General features: G+C 42.8%; 1 protein-coding gene across 8 annotated transcripts in view; it reads right to left on the reverse strand.

Annotated features, from left to right (window-relative positions):
- ATXN1 (ataxin 1) overlaps positions 1 to 19,670 on the reverse strand; it is a 400,612-nt gene that overhangs the window by 238,994 nt on the left and 141,948 nt on the right. For 7 of the 8 annotated variants that reach the window (XM_032341167.1, XM_032341168.1, XM_032341169.1 and 4 more), the window contains one exon: positions 4,818 to 4,946. The gene's annotated coding sequence lies outside the window, so the exon portion shown is untranslated. Of the gene's footprint in view, positions 1 to 4,817; positions 4,947 to 9,400; positions 9,585 to 19,670 lie in introns of those variants that run through there. The other variant, XM_032341174.1, reaches the window with a different exon arrangement.

The raw sequence follows: 19,670 nt of genomic DNA on the forward strand, positions 1-19,670 counted from the left end.
AATAAAGTGCTTTACACAGGAGTCTGGTAAATTATTTTAGAAACTCAAACACACTCCACAATAGTTTTGAAAAGCTAGGCCTACATCTAAAACACTATGTACTCTTGAGTCTTTGTCTCTACGTTTTTCATTTTGCTATGAAACACATCATTAAATGTTTCAAAATAAATACCTTCCCCCAAAGTGGCTATGAATTATGGAGGCTTTTTTTTTCAGGAACTGGAGTGGAACGCGGAAGAACATATCAATGCTGGAAGATAAGTTTGGAGGAGATGTCTATTTTAAATATTTAACGAATAGCAATAGGGTTTTCTTAACCGTGAAAATGTGCGTTGCTGAGGTACTATGCAGAATGCACAGTATATGCATGTGTTGGGTAGTTGGGTGGGTTGGGTTGGGGAGTGGGATCAGCAACTAAAATGGGCAAGTCAAAGAAGGAAAAAGCATTTAGGTAAAATATATGGTAGAGGTTTGAGCCCCCAGAAGAAAGCCATTGACCAGGGAGAGACAAAATAGAGAAAAAGCCACCCCCATACTAGTGACAGTCAATCCAAAGCCAGAAAAGAAGCTTTTACCAAACCCATGCTGGAGGCCAAAGAAGACAAAAGAAATCTCTTGAGCAGATCTTATTATTTAAGAGACCACGAAATCACCCAGGAATGGAGAGAAGAAAGTCAGAAGAACCAAGAGTCTTGTTTCTGGTTTCAGTCCCAGAAACAAGAAGAGCAGAAGGCCACCAAATACTGGAGAGGCCAAGATGTGACGGCCAAAGAGACTCTTTTGATCTGGAACTTTTGTCCGTTTCACGTTAGCCACGTAAAGTTAACTATGCTCGTGCACGGAAGGTGGAATTAATTGTATACTTAATCTCCCCTTATCACATGAATGACGGTGGATAAGGTAAGAAAAAGGATGCGGTTAATCAAAATCAGAATAAGGTACGCAGGTTCTGGTAAATCAACCCTTCCCCCCATTCTTTGGGTCGTGGCTGAACACAGCAACTGCCGCCATCTACCGTGGGCCGCCCACCCCTCCGTCTAGCACGTTCAAAGAGTCGTAGACAAAAACATATTCATTCCACGATGGTTTAAAATATGGCTTGCCAATCGTGGGCACCATTTCGATGACCTACCTACGTTGAGTCCGTAGCTGCTGGAATGTTCCCGGCCCTGACTGTGTGCATCCAAGCAGAGTACCACACCAGCTGTCTTCTCTCTCCACTTTCTACTCCGTTCCCAATCCAGTACTGCTGTTAGTAACCAACACCTCACGGCCAATGGCTGACCGTTCTCTGGTTCTTTCTGCCTTTCAGATCAATGGGTCTTTCTCCATTGGGTTCTCTCATTTCAGATGCATTCTCTACCTCCTTTTAAAACAGACCAGTTCAGCTCCACGTCCACCTGAACTAGGTTCTGATGCTCTGGACGGTGCTGCCCTTGGAAATGTGAACACCCTTAGGGCAGGCTTCCTGTCTATCTTGTTACATTCCCAGTCTCTAGTGCTTAGACCCATACCAGTACATAGTACCCCTACCAAAGAGGTATTTGCTGGATGAATAAATGGGTAAAACAGGACTGAATGGAGTTAGAATGTGAAGACATGGTCTCAGCCTCTTATACTTCACTCTATACCAGCAGAATCCTCATCACCCCACAAGCCCCATGGGACTCTGCGAACTGAGTTTTCAACAGTGGTCTTGACCTGGCCTTGCAGACAGATTTCCTCCACGATTGCAAAAAATGGTTTGGTTATAGAGATAAGCAAAAAGGATGGGACCACAGGTGTGAGGCCACAGCACAGTTAAATATGATGGGATAGTCCCCCACTCTTCTGCCTTCCTAGAGAAGGTAAAGCCCTAGAGAATCCACATGTCTGCATTTCTGCGGCCCAGCCAGTGATCTGCAGCAAGGGAACGGTTTCTTCCTCGCTGTTTGAGTTCCTATTGATTCTGTAGTTCAGGAGGAGTCCAAGTGCTATCCAAATACCAAATGTTCCATATGGCAGTGCCATTACCGTTCTCACCACCATGACGTCCAGCCTTCCTACCTACACCCGTGAGCTGCCTCGCTGAAGTCTGGCAGGACACGGCAAACTCTTTCCCTGACCCATATTTGCCGACACACTTGTCCTCTCCCCCTTTAGGCACTCACTCATTTAATCAAAATAACGATATATGTGTACAAACACAAGTTGCATTTTCTTATTCACTCTCACGATCATTTACAGGAGAATAATTTATGAGCCATTAAAGAGGAATTCTTAAGCTAAACTGTCTTAATTAGGAACTCAGAGGTTCCTCCTCGTATTGAAAAATACAGAGCTGTTCAAATTAGACTGTAAGCGTGGGCCAAAGCAAACGTGCAGATTCACACGCAAGGGTTGTGGGGCAGGCCAGTGGAGAGCGTTAGCCGAAGCTCGCCGAATGGCCTTGCGTTTGTCTCCCTAACGTCAAATCATCTGTTGCCTCTTCTTCCTTCTATTTTTCAACTGACTGATGTAGCTAAAGGATGGAGGCACCGCACAACCCCACAGGTTTCCCTTCTGTGTTTATGTGGGATGCAACATATGCTTCCTAACAGCTGGGGGTGGGGGGGGGTCTCTCACTCTACCTTCTCGTTCATTTAATTAGGGAAAGGAAGCTTGTTTATCGTGGGGGAAGAGATGGGGCCGACGGCTCACGCACAGACCAGATGGAGATTCTCCACGTGCAGCTCAAAGAGTCCAGGAAGCCTGCCTGACCTGAGGTGCTCACTGGGGGACAGGAGTTAGGCAGCCCGCCCTCATGCAAGGGCTGCTCCCAGGGTCCCACGGGCCAGGGGACATCAACAGATGTCATCTGTTGATGTCCCCACTCTGTGGGTGAATGGCTCTCTCTGACTTGCAGACTTCGGTCGGACACTTTTTCCAGAACTGCGATGACTCCATTAATTCAAATTAAACCCATTTAGAAATATATTACACATTGGGGGGTGGGGATGCCAGAGGAGGATGAAAAGAAAGAGGCAGAAGAAAAAAGTAACAATTTTTGTATGTGTGCAAACAAGACTGAGGTACGCTATGTTTAAGCGTCGTATTTTGCTTTCTTTTTCCATTTATCCTAAGCGTTTTCTACTATCATCAATTATGGTTTTGAAATGGGATTTTTTAATAATTTTCAACATTTCACCTATGTTTTGTTGCAACCACACCCAAGGAGGTAAGTACTATTATTCTTCAAATTTTATAACCTAAGACACTCGAGATGTGAAGGAAGTTGCCCAACGTCACACCTCAGGAGAACAGCAAAGCTGGAATTTGAATCCAAGAAATCTGGAGCCTTCTCTGTGGTGATCTGCAGCCCCTGAATCGTATGGAGCTGTCATCATCACATTGACTCAGGCTCCCGACGCTGGGCAGGTGCATGCATAAATAAATATACACACATACCTGTACTTTTAATTTCATAATAATTTCAGATCCATGTTTAATGTGGGCCATGAGCAAATACTTTTACTAAGAAATGAAAAAATTGAAAAAGAATTGCTATCTGGTGATACTGTGGTTGTTGAAAAATACTTGGCCATAAAAAGGGGGAACACTCAAAATTCTCTAGGACCCTTTCGTGCCTTCTCCATTTAAGTATTATCTCACCAATGTCAAAAACTGGTGATTTTTGTGCATGCTACTGTCTATTGGAGGAAGGTTCTTCAAAACCATATGAATTATAAATTTACAAATTTACACTTCCTTGTAAAAAAAAAAATAATAAGACCGAGGGGCGTCTGGGTGGCTCAATGGGTTAAAGCCTCTGCCTTCAGCTCAGGCCATGATCCCAGGGTCCCAGGATTGAACCTCACTTCGGGCTCTCTGCTCGGCAGGGATCCTGCTTCCTCCCCTTTCTCTGCCTGCCTCTCTGCCTACTTGTGATCTCTCTGTCAAATAAATAAATAAAAGAACATAAAATAAAATAAAAATAATACAGAGATACCATTTCTCATAATCAATTGGCAAGATGCTTTGTTTTCAAAATTCTCAGCACTGGCAAAACTGTATGGAAACAGGTACTCTCATATACTGCCTCTGGAAATATAAACTGGTATGACTTTATAGAAAAAATGACTTGGCAACAAGTAGTATCAAAAAGTCTTAAGACTCGAAAACTTTTAAACTCTCCGATTTACTGGTAAGGCAGTATCCTAAGGAAGTCACTAGTAATGGCAACTGATATAAAGCTGTAAGAACATTCATGGTAGCAAAAAAGCCCAAAATAAAAAAATTACAGACACCCTCAATGTCCAATAGAGGAGATCAATTAAATAAATTTTAGGATATGCATTCAATGGTCCACTGTATATAATCATTAAATATCATGCTATAAATATATATCCATTGGTATCAAAATGGATATATCATTATTGATTAATGAATAATGATATATCATTATTCATTATTACATATTCAAGAGGAACAAAAAAGTTAGGTAATAGTACATATTATATTATTCCCTACTGCTGTTGGATGGTCGTTTCTCCCAGCTGAGGTTATGAACGCCATCATCAGAATTCTTTCTTTCTTATCAATGCTTTATCATCCATCCTAAACAGTGATCCTGAAATAATTAGAAGCTCTCTTCTTTCCCACAGAAAAAAAGCAAGGGTTCCATTTTTACAAGACAGAAAGAATGAGTACCCGGAGAATATGTGAATCTCTAGGTGTACATTTATGTAGTGGGTTTGTGTGTGCGTGAGACCAGGTAGGCAAACATCGTCAGCACTACCTTGGGAAACTTATGCTAAATGACAGTTGCTTTCATAGTTAAAGATCTGGGAGGTCTTTACCTGTACCATGTGCTTTCATCACACTGGAGACACATAAGCAGTCAGTTCCTTCCCCGCAGATCTCTCCACACCGATTTTGCTGGAGTGGAAGGGGTGGCAGTTGAGAAACTCAGGGTAAAATGGCTAGACCTGTAATTATAAAAACAATTTCCCACTGAGTGAGGCAGCTTTCTGTGGCCTTCATTCACATCAGCTGAAGTCACAAAAAAGAGAAACATAGTTGCATAATCTCTCTCCTGCGGGCTTCGCACACCCACACCCACAATTCTGATGGCAGAATGTCAAGAACTCAGCAAGCAGGCCCACGGCTGGTCCTCATCTCCGGGGATGGAAGCTTTCTGGCCATCTTCTAAATTCGGGGATGTCCCCATCAAGATGATGTCATTCTCTCTCCTCCTTCCCTAATGATTCCAGAACTTCAGAGAAATTAAAAAAAAAAAAAAAAAAAAGTTCTCCTCCAGAAAATGTCAGCAACATTACAGAATTTGATGGTGTCTTAAGATTCCTTCCAGCCACAAGGGAAGCAAATTTGGTACCTGCTTTTACCATAACAGCCCAGCATCCGCTTTCACAACTGTATGTGTCTCCCTGTGGATGGCTGAGGTCTAGCATGCTATTGGTGGTAAAACTCCAAGTCCTCACTAACGTTTACTGAACACTTACTATGTTCTTGGCTTTATGCACATTACCCCCATTGTATTGTATCCTGCAAAGTAGCTAGCAATCATTACTCAAGAGATCTGAGTGTTCGGAGAGCTAGCAGGTGTTAAAGCCAGGATTTAAGCCAATACTGTGCACAGAGGCCATGTTTATAATTCCAGGACTGTACCATCTCTCCCAAATTGATCCTGCTATCAACATGCCTGCATTTATTATAAAAACATTAACTATCAAATTGACACCACCTTATTTTTTTCCCACCGAGTTGATATGTTACATAGGTCTTAGCATTACTCAGTCTTTTTGGATGTGGCTACCCTGCAATTTTAATTCCCAAGCTAAACTGAAATCAACATGTTCCTATTTCAATCAAGAGTAAATTCATAGTTATTTTAGTCAATTAAAAATGCCAACTAATCCCAAATCCAGATGTCAAGCCACAAAGGAAAAACCTAAAATCCAAGTCCTCCCTAAATGGCTATGTTTTATTGGAAAGAAGACAGATTAACAAAATCAAGAGCCATATGTGAAGCCCTAATTTAAGATATGGAAGTAAAGAAAGGAATTTCTATATTTTATATGTCTGTGGTTTAAAAAAACACTTAAACATTTTTACCTATTTACAAATTCTGTATACTAGAGGTTTTCAAATCACTGCAACACAAAACAAATGTGAGCACGTCAGGAAACCAGCAAAGTTACTTGTGGGTCACATATTAATTTCCCTTTTAGTCGTGTGTGTGTGTATTTCTTTGGACTATTCTGGTGATACCTCTGTGTTTTTATGCATGCCTGTCCCTTTGATTAGCATGCCTTTTCCAACGTGCCAACTAGAAAATGCCTACTCATTCTTCAAGGCCAACCTCAAACCTCAATTCCTTATGATATCCACTCCCCACCCCCCCACTACCCAGTTGATATTTCCTGGAAATCCAAGCAGTGGATTTTGCCCTCCCCTGCTTTCCTAGCTCAGCAATGGGCACCAACATCACCCTGACATCCTCCTCTCCCTAATCATGCCCTACACCCAACCAACCAGTCATGGATTCCACCACCAGCACACTGCCTTCTATCTCTCCCCACCAGCACCACCCCTGCTCTAGGCCACCAAGTAGCACGACTCACTGGAAATTTGCGCTGGCCTTCCAAATGGTCTCCCTGCCCTTGCTCCTGCCACCCTTCAGCCCACTCTCCTTCTTACTGTAATGAAATGACTTTCCATTGAGCTAAATTCCTAATGTGGCCACCAGGGCCCAGTAGGGTCCAGTCCTTGTGCTCTTTTGCAGCCTGCACTCCAGCTTTTCCAGCTTTCTTTTAATTCCTAAGAAGTACTTTGCTCTCCTAGGCCTCAGGACCCTTGCACATGATCTCCTCCTCACTAAGACTTCTCCCCAAATCACCCACCTTCTTCAGATGACCTTGTACTCTTTTTTCCTTCAGATCTCAGCTCGGCCCTCTTCCCATTGGGGGAGCCTTTCCTGACCTCCACCAGATCACTACCTCCTACCACATGCTCTGATGGAAACACTTTGATTTTTTTTTTTTTAAATACCAGTCACCTTTTTAATTTTGCCTCTTTTTTTATTTTTTTCTAGATTCGTTGATTGCTTGTTTCTCCTACTAACTAGTAAGCTCCAGGAAAGCAAAACTGTGTATGTTCCTGCCCACCCTTTACCCTCAGTATTCAACACATGCTTGGCACATTAGAGACACTCAGTAGAAATCTGCTGAGTGAATAAATGAGAAAAGGAAGGAGAGAAGGTGGGAAGAAGAACATCCTTTATCATAATTTAATGAGTGTTTGCTGAATTAACCCAGCCCGCCATGTCCCTGGTCTGGTAGCACTTCCATCCCTGTGGCTTCCGGACCTGACCAACCCTGCCTTGCTTTAGCTCCTCTCTGTACCCTAATCTTCTCCGTCCCTTTGGCACATCATTGTTTCAAACCCATTCTTCAAGTCTCAGAAATAGGACTCCTCTCTGTGAAAACCTCTCTGGTACTTTCTAGGAAGCTGGTGCCCATTCGTTGCCCATTTTTCTACAACACCCTGTACTTTCCCTTTTAAAGCAGTTATCAGGGGCGCCCTGGGTGGCTCAGTCGGTTAAGTGTCTGCCTTTGGCTCAGGTCATGATCCTAGAGTCCTGGGATCGAGCCCCGCATCGCAGGGAGCCTGCTTCTTGCTTGGCCTGCTGCTCCCTCTACTTGTGCTCTCTCTCTCTAGTGAATAAATAAAATCTTTTAAAAATATTAAGCAATCATCATATTTTCTTGTACTTTTATCTTAAATGAGTCCACTTCTCCCAATATACTGGAAGTCCCTTAAAGGCAAGGGACTATACTATCTCCAGAGTTAAACACAGCAGCCTATAACATACAGTCTACAAATCAATATTTGTGAATGAACAAAAGAACATATATACATAGATATATATACGTACAAACATGTATATGCATATATATGCCATATACATATACAAACATAGCTATTATGATACATACAAATTTCATATGTGCAAAGCTTCAGAGTTGAGTATTTTAAATGTTATTTTTTAATTTTTTTAAAGGTTTTATTTATTTATTTGACAGACAGATCACAAGTAGGCAGAAAGAGGAGGAAGCAGGCTCCCCGTTGAGCAGAGAGCCCGATGTGGGGCTCAATCCCAGGACCCTGGGATCATGACCTGAGCTGAAGGCAGAGGCTTTAACCCACTGAGTCACCCAGGTGCCCCTAAAATGTTATTTTTTTAAAGATTTTATTTATTTATTTGAGATAGAGAGACACTGAGAGCATGAGTTGGGAGAAAGTGGGAGAGGGAGAACTAGGCTCCCCACTGAACAAGAAGCCTGATGCGGGGCTCGATACCAAGACCCTGGGATCATGACCTGAGCCAAAGGCAGATGCTTAACCAACTGAGCCACCCAGTTAATATACTTATTAACATAGTATATTTTAATCATTACTAAATGTGAGATATAATGGTTATGAATTCATCTGTAAAGTGGGCCTAAGAACACCTCCTTTAACTGAGCAGTTGGGGAAATTAAATCATATAAGTAAAATATTTACAACAGAGCTCAGCATTCTAGAAGCACTCCATAAATATTAATTGCATAATCATTATCAGTATCAACATTGTCATTAGGGCAACCAACTTGAATTTACAATCAAAGCTTCAAATTTAACAGTTTTATTGGCCAACACTTTTTCCTATTAAAACATTAATTAGTATTACTGTCTCTGTAAGGCCATAAAAAGGGCTGAAGTTTGCATCTAGTAAACTAGGGATAAAGATGAGTTTTACTATAGCTAAAGGACAAACTGTTCTTTCAGTAATCTGCCACATATGTGGAGAGATACAAAAGCCTCAACAGAAGAAATGTATTTCTATATAAAAATTATCTATAAAATCTAAATGATTGAAACAACAACTCTTATCCTCCCAACGCTATTAACATTCAGCTGAGATGATTAGAAGTGCTTACTACAAACTACTTCTTTTGCTTAAAAAAAAAAAAAATGATGGAGATCCAAATTCGTCCCTTTCTTTTAATTACTGGACAGAGTCATGATTTGATAAATAAATATTCCCTATAAGCCTAATGAATAGGCCATAGATGATTAGCAAATACATTCCATGTGTCATCTATCAGATGCCGTTCTGATTTAGAATTGCTGAAACCTAAGGACACAGACTGTGCAAAGGAGAGAAAAACAGGCAAGGCAATTTTGTAACAGTTTTTTGGAAAAAAAAAATAATGTGAGAACGAACTGTTTACAAGTGTTGCCAGTACTTGCTTGAGCAGAATGAACTGGTAATACTTTACGTTAAGAAGCAAACTTTTAATTTGGCCCTTTACCATTCTCTCTCCTGCATGCTGGCCCAAAGGCATAACAAATGCTTAAGTACTGCAATGTAACGTACCAGCATTATTGCATTTTGAGATTTCTGTTCTCAGCTCCTCTTGAGCTCTGTGATACAGGAAAAAGCAAGTCAGATTTCTAACTGGGGCTCACCCATTTTTTGAAACAAACTAGAATTACAGAGCAAAAGTATTATAAAAATGCTAAATTCTTAACTTCTAATTGTTTTACCACTAGAATATGAAACTACTCTTCAACTGAGTTATGATTCTATTCGTTGGCCACAACCACTGGGCAATTTAACGTAATGCAAACATACTGTTCTTTTTTTTTTTTTTCTTTTTTAAAGATTTTATTTATTTATTTGACAGAGAGAGATCACAAGTAGAGCGGGGAAGCAGGCTCCCTGTTGACCCAAAGGCAGAGGCTTAAACCACTGAGCCACCCAGGCGCCCCAAAAATGCTGTTCTTTATAACATAATTAAGGTGGAAAGGTTGAACAAATTGAGGGAGAAAAAGTCTCAATTTACTTTATTTTTATTTGAATTTACTATTAATTTCATTAGCATGATGCTTGTGTTTGTATCATAAAATCCGGTGAAATCTTAGGAATTTATAAGGCAAAATTCCTCTTTATGCTGGTTCATCAACAGTTGGGGATGTCCTTTGCACTCATTCAAATGTTACTCCTGCTTTAAGATATAGCTCAGATACCACTAACCTCACTTCCCCTATGACATGCCCCCACACAGACCCTATTTGTCCAACGTAATGGTTTCCCTCTCTCAACTATGAGGCCCTGAGAGTCACTGACCATCTCTCCACATTTTCCCTAACAACCTACATAAGGTTCCTGGTGCATAAAATGTTCTCAGTTGATTCTGGCTCGAGGTGTCAATGATTACACACACTTCGATACTCTCAATGCGGTGGTGAAAATGCCGCTAATTGTGATCTAAAGTTAAAGGTTAAAGTTAAAAAAAAATTTTTTTTCCACTTTTAGTGAAATGAAACTCTTAGCATTTTCACTTCCAGATGTACTGACATTACATAAATGATGTCGAAACTATTTTAGACAAGAGCCACGCTGCACATTTTCCTGTCTGAGAATTAGTCTGAAAAATACCACTCTACACGGGGCGGGGGTTGGGGGGGGCGCTCTGGTGTCCTTGTGACCAACGCTCAGTTGGGTATTGATTCCATGCACTCATGTAATGGAAATCGAGAGTCAGGCTCCCCCTCTGCACACCAGCTTGTCACACCTTCCTCTGTTCAGCTTCTGAAGACGGAGCTGACGATTCCCTGGGGACAGCTGTCCTCCCCTCCTGGACCCGCTGCCCCTCCAGCCGCGACGCGTCTCGGCAGTGGAGAACTTCGGGACCCAAGACCAGCCCTGGCGTGCATTTTCCACTTTGGTTGTAATTCCTACTCCCACGTGGACCAATTTCTCGCAGATCTGCTGTTAATTCTGCAAGACTGAACCTTTGAGCCGGTGACACTTTGCCTGGCTGCGTAACAGATTACATCATCGCACACATGCCAAATCCCCCCTCACTCAAAAGGCCATATTTTGTTCGGGAAAGAACAGTGGGCAGCAAAAGAGCAAGTTTCTCGTAATAACCAAGCCACGCCAACTGTCCACATTTGGAACCATTCGTCACTGTTGAGGCAATAAATATGGATTTTCCAAAAGGTCACCAAGCCTTACCTGCTGGGTCCTCTTTCCTCCATCCCCAAGATTTTCGGGGTGTTCACAGGAAGGAAGGAAGTGGGGGTTTCTGTGTGTGTCTTCTAGCTCATTCCACTTAGTGGTTACTGTCAGCCTCGCTTTATACCCCATGCCACCCAAACGACCCTGGGGATTTCACTGTCGGACTAGACCTTCCCAACCACTCCTGTGTGATATCAAGACCCCGGGGACTCTACTAAGAAATGGGTAGAACGTGAAAGTAACAAGAAAAAATTCTGACTTGTGTTATACGTTATCACCTTAAAAATATTTGTATTTTTAACATGTATTTGCCCACATGGTAACAACAGTTAATACTACTCTATAATATATAAGAATATGGCTAAGAAAAGTAAACCCTGACATCTCTTCACAGGTAAAAAAGAAAAACAAAAAAACAATTTTTTTTCTTTTTATTTTTTGTATCTATATGAGATGTTAGCTATTAACTAAACTTATCATGGTGATCATGTCACGATATATGTTAAGTCAAACCGTTACACAGCACTAGGACCCTAAACTTAGACCACTGTCATATGTCAATTCTATCTCATAAAAATGGGAAAAAACTTTCAATCCAAAAAATACATATTTGTATTATGCACAATTTGAAACTTCCATGAGAATACAAGCCATGTGTATATAATCTACAAAATGTAACAACAGAATGTTCATGAATCTACCATCCTATTCAAGACATTGCTAGCAGTGCTGCATACCCCTATTTGCAATTTCCTTAAGCCCTTCACCAAAGGTAACCACAACCCTGAATTTTATATGTATCATGCCCTAAAATACACAATTTAATTTTGTGCTTTATAAACCATTCTCTCCTATTACATGGAGTCTTCTGGGCCTCAGTTTTTTTTCACACCATGCTGTTTCTAGTATTTAACTATGGTGTTGCAAATAACCTGTGCTCTATTCATTTTTATGGCTGTATAATACTCCCTTGTGCCAATTTTTCAACACTCTACTTCTGATAGATTTAAGACACTTTCAGTTTCTAGTGTTATTTTTAATTTTTCCCCCTATTAAAAACAATGTGGTTTCCATTAGAAACAATACAAAGAAGCCAAGTTTCTCTGGGGTGCTGCCTAAGGGTAGACTGGCTGGGTCACAAGGCACGTGAACACGCAGACTTAGCCAACACAGCTGAGCTGTTTTCCAAAATGGCTATGCTAATCTGTGGTCCTAACAGCAGTGTATACCACCAGTCTTTAAATCATATTAAAATCAAGAAGAAGACCTATTTAATGTAATTTTTTAAAATTTTACTTGGTAGCCCCAACTTATCAATATCCACAAAGAAATAAACATCCTACACCTGTCACACTGGTGAATTTATACTTTACTCCTCACTAACCATAACAAGGGAGAGCTCCTTCCCAAGATAGGTTTATTTCTTCACCTTCAAATGTGCATTAACTGATAATTTAGAGTGGATGAGGATAAATAATCTGAAAGTTCCTCATGGCCATATTTCCCAATCATTTAATTCTTAAGGTGGCTACCAACGGTGTCAAAGAGTGTGAACCTAGAGTACGTTATGTTCCAGAGACCGAAACTGTGTACTGGGAACAGGAAGTCACGTAGGACCCTAAAACACACAACACTACGGCAAATTGAGAGAATTCCTTATTTCCTTCAGTATTAGAGAGAACCAGAACTGATATTCAAGAGATGAAGAGCTTTATTAGCTTTTATTTCACAATGGCAAAATTTTAAAAATTGGATATTGACAGCTGTAGGCATAGAGGGAAAGGTTTCTTCCCTCTCCCAAAAACCAGAATCAGAGCATGAGGCTCCTGACCTTTGATCCTGGCTCAGAGTGTGAATGCCACACTAGTCAGTTCTGGATCTTTCCCTGCCCAGTAGCAACAGACTGGGCTGAGGCCCCGTGGAGAGTTAGCAAATAAAGGGCATAAGGAGAAGCAAAGACAATGAACAGAACCTCTTTTTACTGGAACAGTAACAAGGGACAGCACAAGTGCACAGCAGACAGGGAGGTGAATCACGAGAGGAGCTAGTCTACCTTCTGTAACTTACATGAACCCAGGTGTGTGAAACATAGCTTTTGGCCAATATTGTTGTCAACAGTTTTGATTTTCTTCCCCACAGCATCCGTTATGGGTCATAACCACTATCTGAATTTTAAATTATCCTGACCATGTTTCTGCATTCTTTCTCTGCTCTGGTCTCTTTCTTACTGGTTAACCCCAACAAGCAAAGAAATGTGTAAGAGGCAGACAGCAAGGGGACCAGGGCGGGAGGCGGGGCGGGGGGGGGGGTGGAGGAGGAAAAATCAGAGGCTTCAACTATAGGATGCATGTCTCTGAAACACTGTATGTGATAAAAAGTCAAACAACCAACCAGTGTTATCAAGGACTGTTAAGTGTGTGTGTGTGTGTGTGTGTGTGTGTGTGTTTTCTTTCTGGCATCGACAGTGAAGTCTTCTGTTTCTTATTATATTCTCTCACTGTTTTAATTAAGTAGGGCCAAGGGGCCTTATACTAATCACACTGGTAGTGCCTTTACTTTTTAGGCCAGTAAGCTGGAACCTAGCCAGGGAGTATAAAAAAGAGCGAGCCTTTCCTTCCTGGTCAAGAAAGCCCTCCGACTCCCATTTACTTTGAAAAGTGTGGTAAACAAAGCAATTCTATTTTGATATTTAGTATCTGGTGCTGGAAGCATTTTTTTTTTTTTACATTAAAAAAAAAGTGTCTGGAACCTCAGCTGAAACTCCAGATTGAGACAACTTTCAACCTGGGCAAAAATATTAAAATAAAATTTGCCTTTTTAAAAAAATTTCTTTAATATTTTATTTTTAAGTAACCTCTACACCTAGTGTGGGGCTCGAACTCAAAACCCCCAGTTCAAACCTCGCATGCTCTACCCACTGAGCCAGTCAGGTGCCCTTCAAATCACATTTTAAAGGATCCCTTTCTAACACGGTAATGTAAAGATCCTATTCAAACACAATCATCTTCCACAACTACAAAATGCTTTTATTTAAAATGACTCTGTATTCTGATTCGCAAGGGTGTCTGGTTTTTATTCCGCGACTAGATTACCTTTTCAGGAGAATTACTGTACTTCGTGGTACGTGCTTAATGAGGGACTAATTAGTCCTCCTCCCATCCCCATAAACTCCTACGGAAAATGAGGTCAGCGCCCACTTCTATGCCCACAGCAGCAAGTGGAGGTTACCGCAGCGGCACAGAGGAGCCCTTTTCCCAAGGCAGAACCTGTATGAGGACACATCTCCAGCAAGGGCTATGCCCTTCATTGTCAGGCACAGAGTACAAAAAAAAGGCGAAACATTTATTCTAACGTCTTGCAAAGGAGCTCTTTCCAACAAGCCAGACCACCCACCCACCCGTTCAGCTCAGCTCCTCCCCTCCCCCCTCCCCCCACCCTTTGCTGCCACGCCCCGCTCCCTGATTGGCTGTCCGGGGGCCGAGGCACACACCTCCGGGCGTGGGGCGGGGCCGGGCCAGGGGGCTCCGCCTCCCTGGCCCGCCCCATCTGCATCCCTGCACCCACGCCGGAGCGCCACCGCTCTGGGACGCGCGCCCGCAGCGGCTGCGTGGCAGCCCGCCAGTGGCTTCAGCTCCTACTCCTTTCTACAAGAGGCATGGTGAGCAAATTAGAGGTTATGAACACCTCCGGTGGAAGGAGGAAAATTCCTCTGGGCTCTGTAAGGGAACTTCGTCAGCAGCGAAGTGTCTCCGGGGTACAAGACGGATGTGCTCACCCACGCCCCTTAGCCCTGCTGGGCATGTAGGGACCGCGCCTTCTGCCGGTCACCATGACGGCAGCAGGGCAGGAAAGTGTTTCTTTGGGAGGAATGTCTCCCGCAGCTCTCTGATGAACACCATAAAGCTCCCTTCAGTGGAAGGGGAAGCACAGACCTCAGTGCAGGGCTGCCAAATCCTACACTTAGGAGAGAAGGCTGGAAGTCAGGTATCTGCGCTCCCGACACCGTTCAAGTGTTATTAGGAAACCAGGAAAGCACACATCCCTGGCCAGCAGAGCAAAGAGAAGCCACCGAGTTCTCCACACTGCTGGAAACAGAAGCGAGCCGTCTAGGATTCAGGAAAAGAAAGAGAGTGCGTCCAGAATGATGCTTTGATGCACATAGACAGAGCTTGTCACACCCGGCAGGGGCCGGTAAATGTAGGAATAATATGCTACCTTGGAAGTGGAATATCAAAGAAATAAGAAAAAAAGAAAGAAAGAAAGAAAGAAAGAGAAAGAAAAAAAGAAAGAAAGGAAGGAAGAAAGAAAGAAAAAGAAAGAAAGAGGACTACAAACATATATGGAAAGAGAACAGATTTTGAATCAAAGCTGAGTACTTATCTTAGTTTTACTGTAACTCTGGGGAAGTTATGTATTAGCTTGACTCTCAAGTTCATCAGCTGTGAAAAGAGACAAACACCTGCCTCAGAAAGTTGGTGCAAAGATAAAGTTCAATTATGTATATAAAAGTATGCGGCCCAAACCACACGCAGAGCAGACATTCAGAAACTGGTTTTCTTTTCCTTTCCAGGAGGTCAGAGCAAGGGAGTAAGTCAGGACAACACGAGGACGCTGGCTTCCAGATGTGGAAATGATGTGAACGGGTCAGCAAAGATGGGGACGGGGCAGCCGGAGAGCAAGAGACCTGGGGCCAGACAACAGAGTCTGTTTCCCAAATGTGAAGTCAGCTTTGCTCCAGGGCCTGTGGTGGTTGCAAGCGGACATGTATTTGCAATGCTGGCTGGCTGGAAAGAACATGAACTTAGAAACCAGCCTCCACCAAAGAGCCACGCCTCACCCCTCCCAAGGCTCTCCTTGCTTGGTGTCCAGCTGGGGTGATGAGGTGTTGTGTACTACAGCGTCACCTGCACGGGCGTGGAATCAGGTGAAACCCTGACCAGATGCCAGGCGGGCCAGCAGAAGATACGAAGTGCAGTTTCCAACTTGTTGAAGCCCAGTGATGGCAACCAGATTCCACCAACCAACAGGCCAGGTGAGTGGGGCTGGAGACCTCCTTCCTGACTTACCAAGGACTGGTGCCACACCAAACTGCATCGCCATGGTTTTCTTTTCCTGTGTGTCCACAACTTCATGCTCACGGAGCATCCCTTATCTCACACTGAAGAGCCAGCTTTCATGGGCTTCCAAAAGCACAACTAAGCAATTTCACAATCGCTCAGGTGAATGAACCACACTAAAATGATAGGAGGGGAGGGCTTTAGAGCAGGCTGACACAGAAATATATTTTTATGAGGAGAAGACCTCTGAGATCCAGAAGGCCACTATGCAGAAGACAAACCCTCCAAAAATTCCCTTCTGTAATTGCTGCCCATAAAAAACAAGCTTAGCCTGAATAACAAAAAGGGAAGAGGTATTTTTAGTAATAAACAGTAACAGCCAACACAAGTAACAGTGACATTCTTTAGAAACGTTAATAGGTCAAGACTCCAGCCCTTCTACTCCCCCAAAAGGCCCACCTAGAGCCCGAGGGGGTGTGCACAGCACACTTTGGAGGTCACAGATCCGACAGCGTTTACTGCTGCTGGGTTACTGGGGTGACTTAAGCAGGTTAGACTTTACAAAATTTCAAAAGGCAAAAGGGGAAACAATAATAGAACAGTACACAGAAAACTTGTAAGTGGTTTATTGTGCTTTTTTCCCCCTTAGACAACTGCCGTGAAAGATGGGTCATTAGTTTCTATCTAATAATCAAGATGAATAATCTTGGAATCCTTCATTCTGTGTATTATCTGTAATAAATGTTTTGAATTCCAGTTGACCTTCCCCTAACCCCCTGGTATACTTTTGGGCTTTTCATCCTACATTCTATGATGAGCTGTGTGCACAAAGAATGTGGCACAATTCTAATACTAGTCTGAGCAAAACCATAATGGAAGGTAAATAAAAGCTTCCCAAAGCCAAGGGAAATGATTTTGGAGTCCACACATCGCTGATTATATTCCATCAGTACAGATAATTAAAAGTTGACTATATAATAATATTAAACAGCAGGCACAACTTTTTGAAAATTTCTCCCCAGTATTAGCAATGCAAAAACACCGACTTGAATGTTCAATGCTAATCAAATTCATCTCTTCTTAAGAGCAGTGTATAATAAATGGGTAGCCTAAAAGGAATGCTTTGAACAGAATGTTTCACTATTGTCTGATTATTCTAAATTTAAAACTCCAACAAAGGAAAGGATTATTCTTCTCAGAGGTTCAAGATTCACGAGGATTTGGTAATGAAATTCCTTTAGGAGAGCAAATAAAAAAATTGCTATCTACAAGCTGCCAGTGTTTTATGTCTGTCGTGTTTTTAAATCAAAGTCACCATTCATTCAACAACAAATGTTTGTTTGAATAAATGAATGAAAGAAGAGGGCTTCCAAATACTTTACAAGTGTAATCACCTATAAGTTATGAATCAGACAGCCACTTTAATCATCCCCAAGTGCACAGGCTGAGACAAGTTAAATGTCAGCTCTCACCAAGCAGGCCAAAGCCAGACCTGGAAACTGAAGCCACGTCCTTTGATTCTTAGAAAATGACCCAGCTGTTAGAGCCTGTTGCTTAGCTGCCTCCCTGCAAACTCTCAATTCAATTTGGAATGCATGTTATCTAGGCCAGGTGAGGTAAGATTAAGGAAGCATAACAAAGCCGGGCTTGTTCCTGAAATTACACAGGTAGTCCAAAAGGAAAAAAAAAAAAAAGAAAAGAAAAGAAAGAAAGAAAAAAAAACCCCCATCAAAAGGCTAAAACCGAACACGAAATTCCTAATATTAATGTCTTCACTCTAATGAGACACGGAGAGCAAACCGCTCCATGCCAGCATTGATTTTATACCAAGAGGAAGGGGAAAAAAATGTGCCTGCAGGATACTGGATGAGCCTCGGAGTTCCAAGGTTCCCCAGGGGGCTTCGAATGTATTCTTCCAGCAGCACAGCTAACACCCATCTTTTTCCATTCTGACCTTCTAACAGGATGCGGTGCAGAGCCAGCCAGACGCTTAAAATCTATTTGTTTCAATAACTCAAGAGGAGAAATACAACGAGATTTTGTCCAAGTGGAATCTATTTTGCAAGGAGAAAATTCTCATGCATTTCAGAGTGAGGGTTCTCAACTAATCCATAAATCTTAAAAGTTTTCAAAACCCACGCCAGGGGAATTCAAGGAATGAATATTACCCCCACACTAAACTGTCCTTTGTGAGCGAGGCAGAAGCCAAGGAACTGGCCTAACATCTATTTTTCTGATCCCAGGGGAAGGTGAAGCAGAGCTGTGCTAACCCAGATTGTAAAGTAGGTGAAGTTTGTCTACAGGATCCTTCCCCACTGGTCGCCACGGTGCCTCCCCTTCAAGCCCCAGGGATTTCTGCTCTGTAACTCTTCCCCTCTTACCCTGTCAATATTAACACCAGGGAAACACATCATTTCACTATGCATATACTCTGGTCAGCGTTCTGCCCTCCGAAAAAAATACTTGTCCTTTAAAACTTTTGATTTCTTTTTTTTAACCAAAGAATCGAAAGCTTTGCTTTCCTTTAAACGCCAGCATAGGCCAGCCGCCAGCATTCTGAATCAGGAGATAAGTTACAGTAACTCTCTCATTGTAAAAAGCTGATTTTGCTTCACTTTTAAGGCCCACCGTAATGACGGGAAAACGTCGAAATCCCAGGCTGGGGTCATTCTCTGCTAAGACGATGGGCAAACTTAGGACCATGGGAGCCTCAGGAATGTGTTCGTGAAGTAGGAATTATTATGATACCATGTAATATGATATGCTAATGAGGAGATCATGAATATAAAGTGCCTGGCAGAGTGCTATCTTGAAGACTATACATTACCCTCAGAAAGAACGCCGGGGTTCCCCCGGTGGAGGTGGGTGCAGCCCCTGGGGCTGATTCCTCCCCATCTAAGGCCATCTGTCCACAATCACTGGGAACTGGAAAGGACCTGGTTCTGACCAGCTTTGGAGCTTGTGCGCCTGGAGCCAGGCGCCCCCTAAAGGCAGGTCGGGGGCTAGTCCTTCTCTCCGATGCCATTCTTTTCTTGGGCTCTCTTCCTGCCTGAGGTCACCTACACCCTTCTCTGTGCCTCTTCTCTCAGCCCCGCCACCAGGCCATGGAAGCCAGGATTCTAGGGATATAACACCAGTCCTCAGGGCGCCCCCTCCTCTTCCCAGTCCTCCATCCGATAGCAATTTTCGGGGGAGGGTGCTCCAACAGCCCCACAATTGAGGTTAGTCAGCCTTGAGCCCCCGGCAGCCGGAGCATAATTTATTTAAAACAAATTTCACAGGGAAGGGCAAGTTTTGAGATGTGCAAGTGACCCGGCAGGAAGAGAGGCCCCACCCCACCATAAATGCCGTGAGCTCACCAAAGCACCAGGCTTGACTCAGGCTTTGTGGGGATCTGAGTTGAGTTGCACAGATCAAATATAAACACTGTGGCAGAGGTTTAGAGAGGCAGGAGAGGGCATGATCACAAGAGCAGAACAGGCGGAAGAAGCAGGTGAGGCTTGAAATGCCAAGCGGGGCCAACAGAAAGCCAGGGAAAGGAAGTTATGGGGCAAAGAGGCATC

This window comes from Mustela erminea, chromosome 4, assembly GCF_009829155.1.
Source record: "Mustela erminea isolate mMusErm1 chromosome 4, mMusErm1.Pri, whole genome shotgun sequence".
Lineage (NCBI taxonomy): Eukaryota > Metazoa > Chordata > Mammalia > Carnivora > Mustelidae > Mustela > Mustela erminea.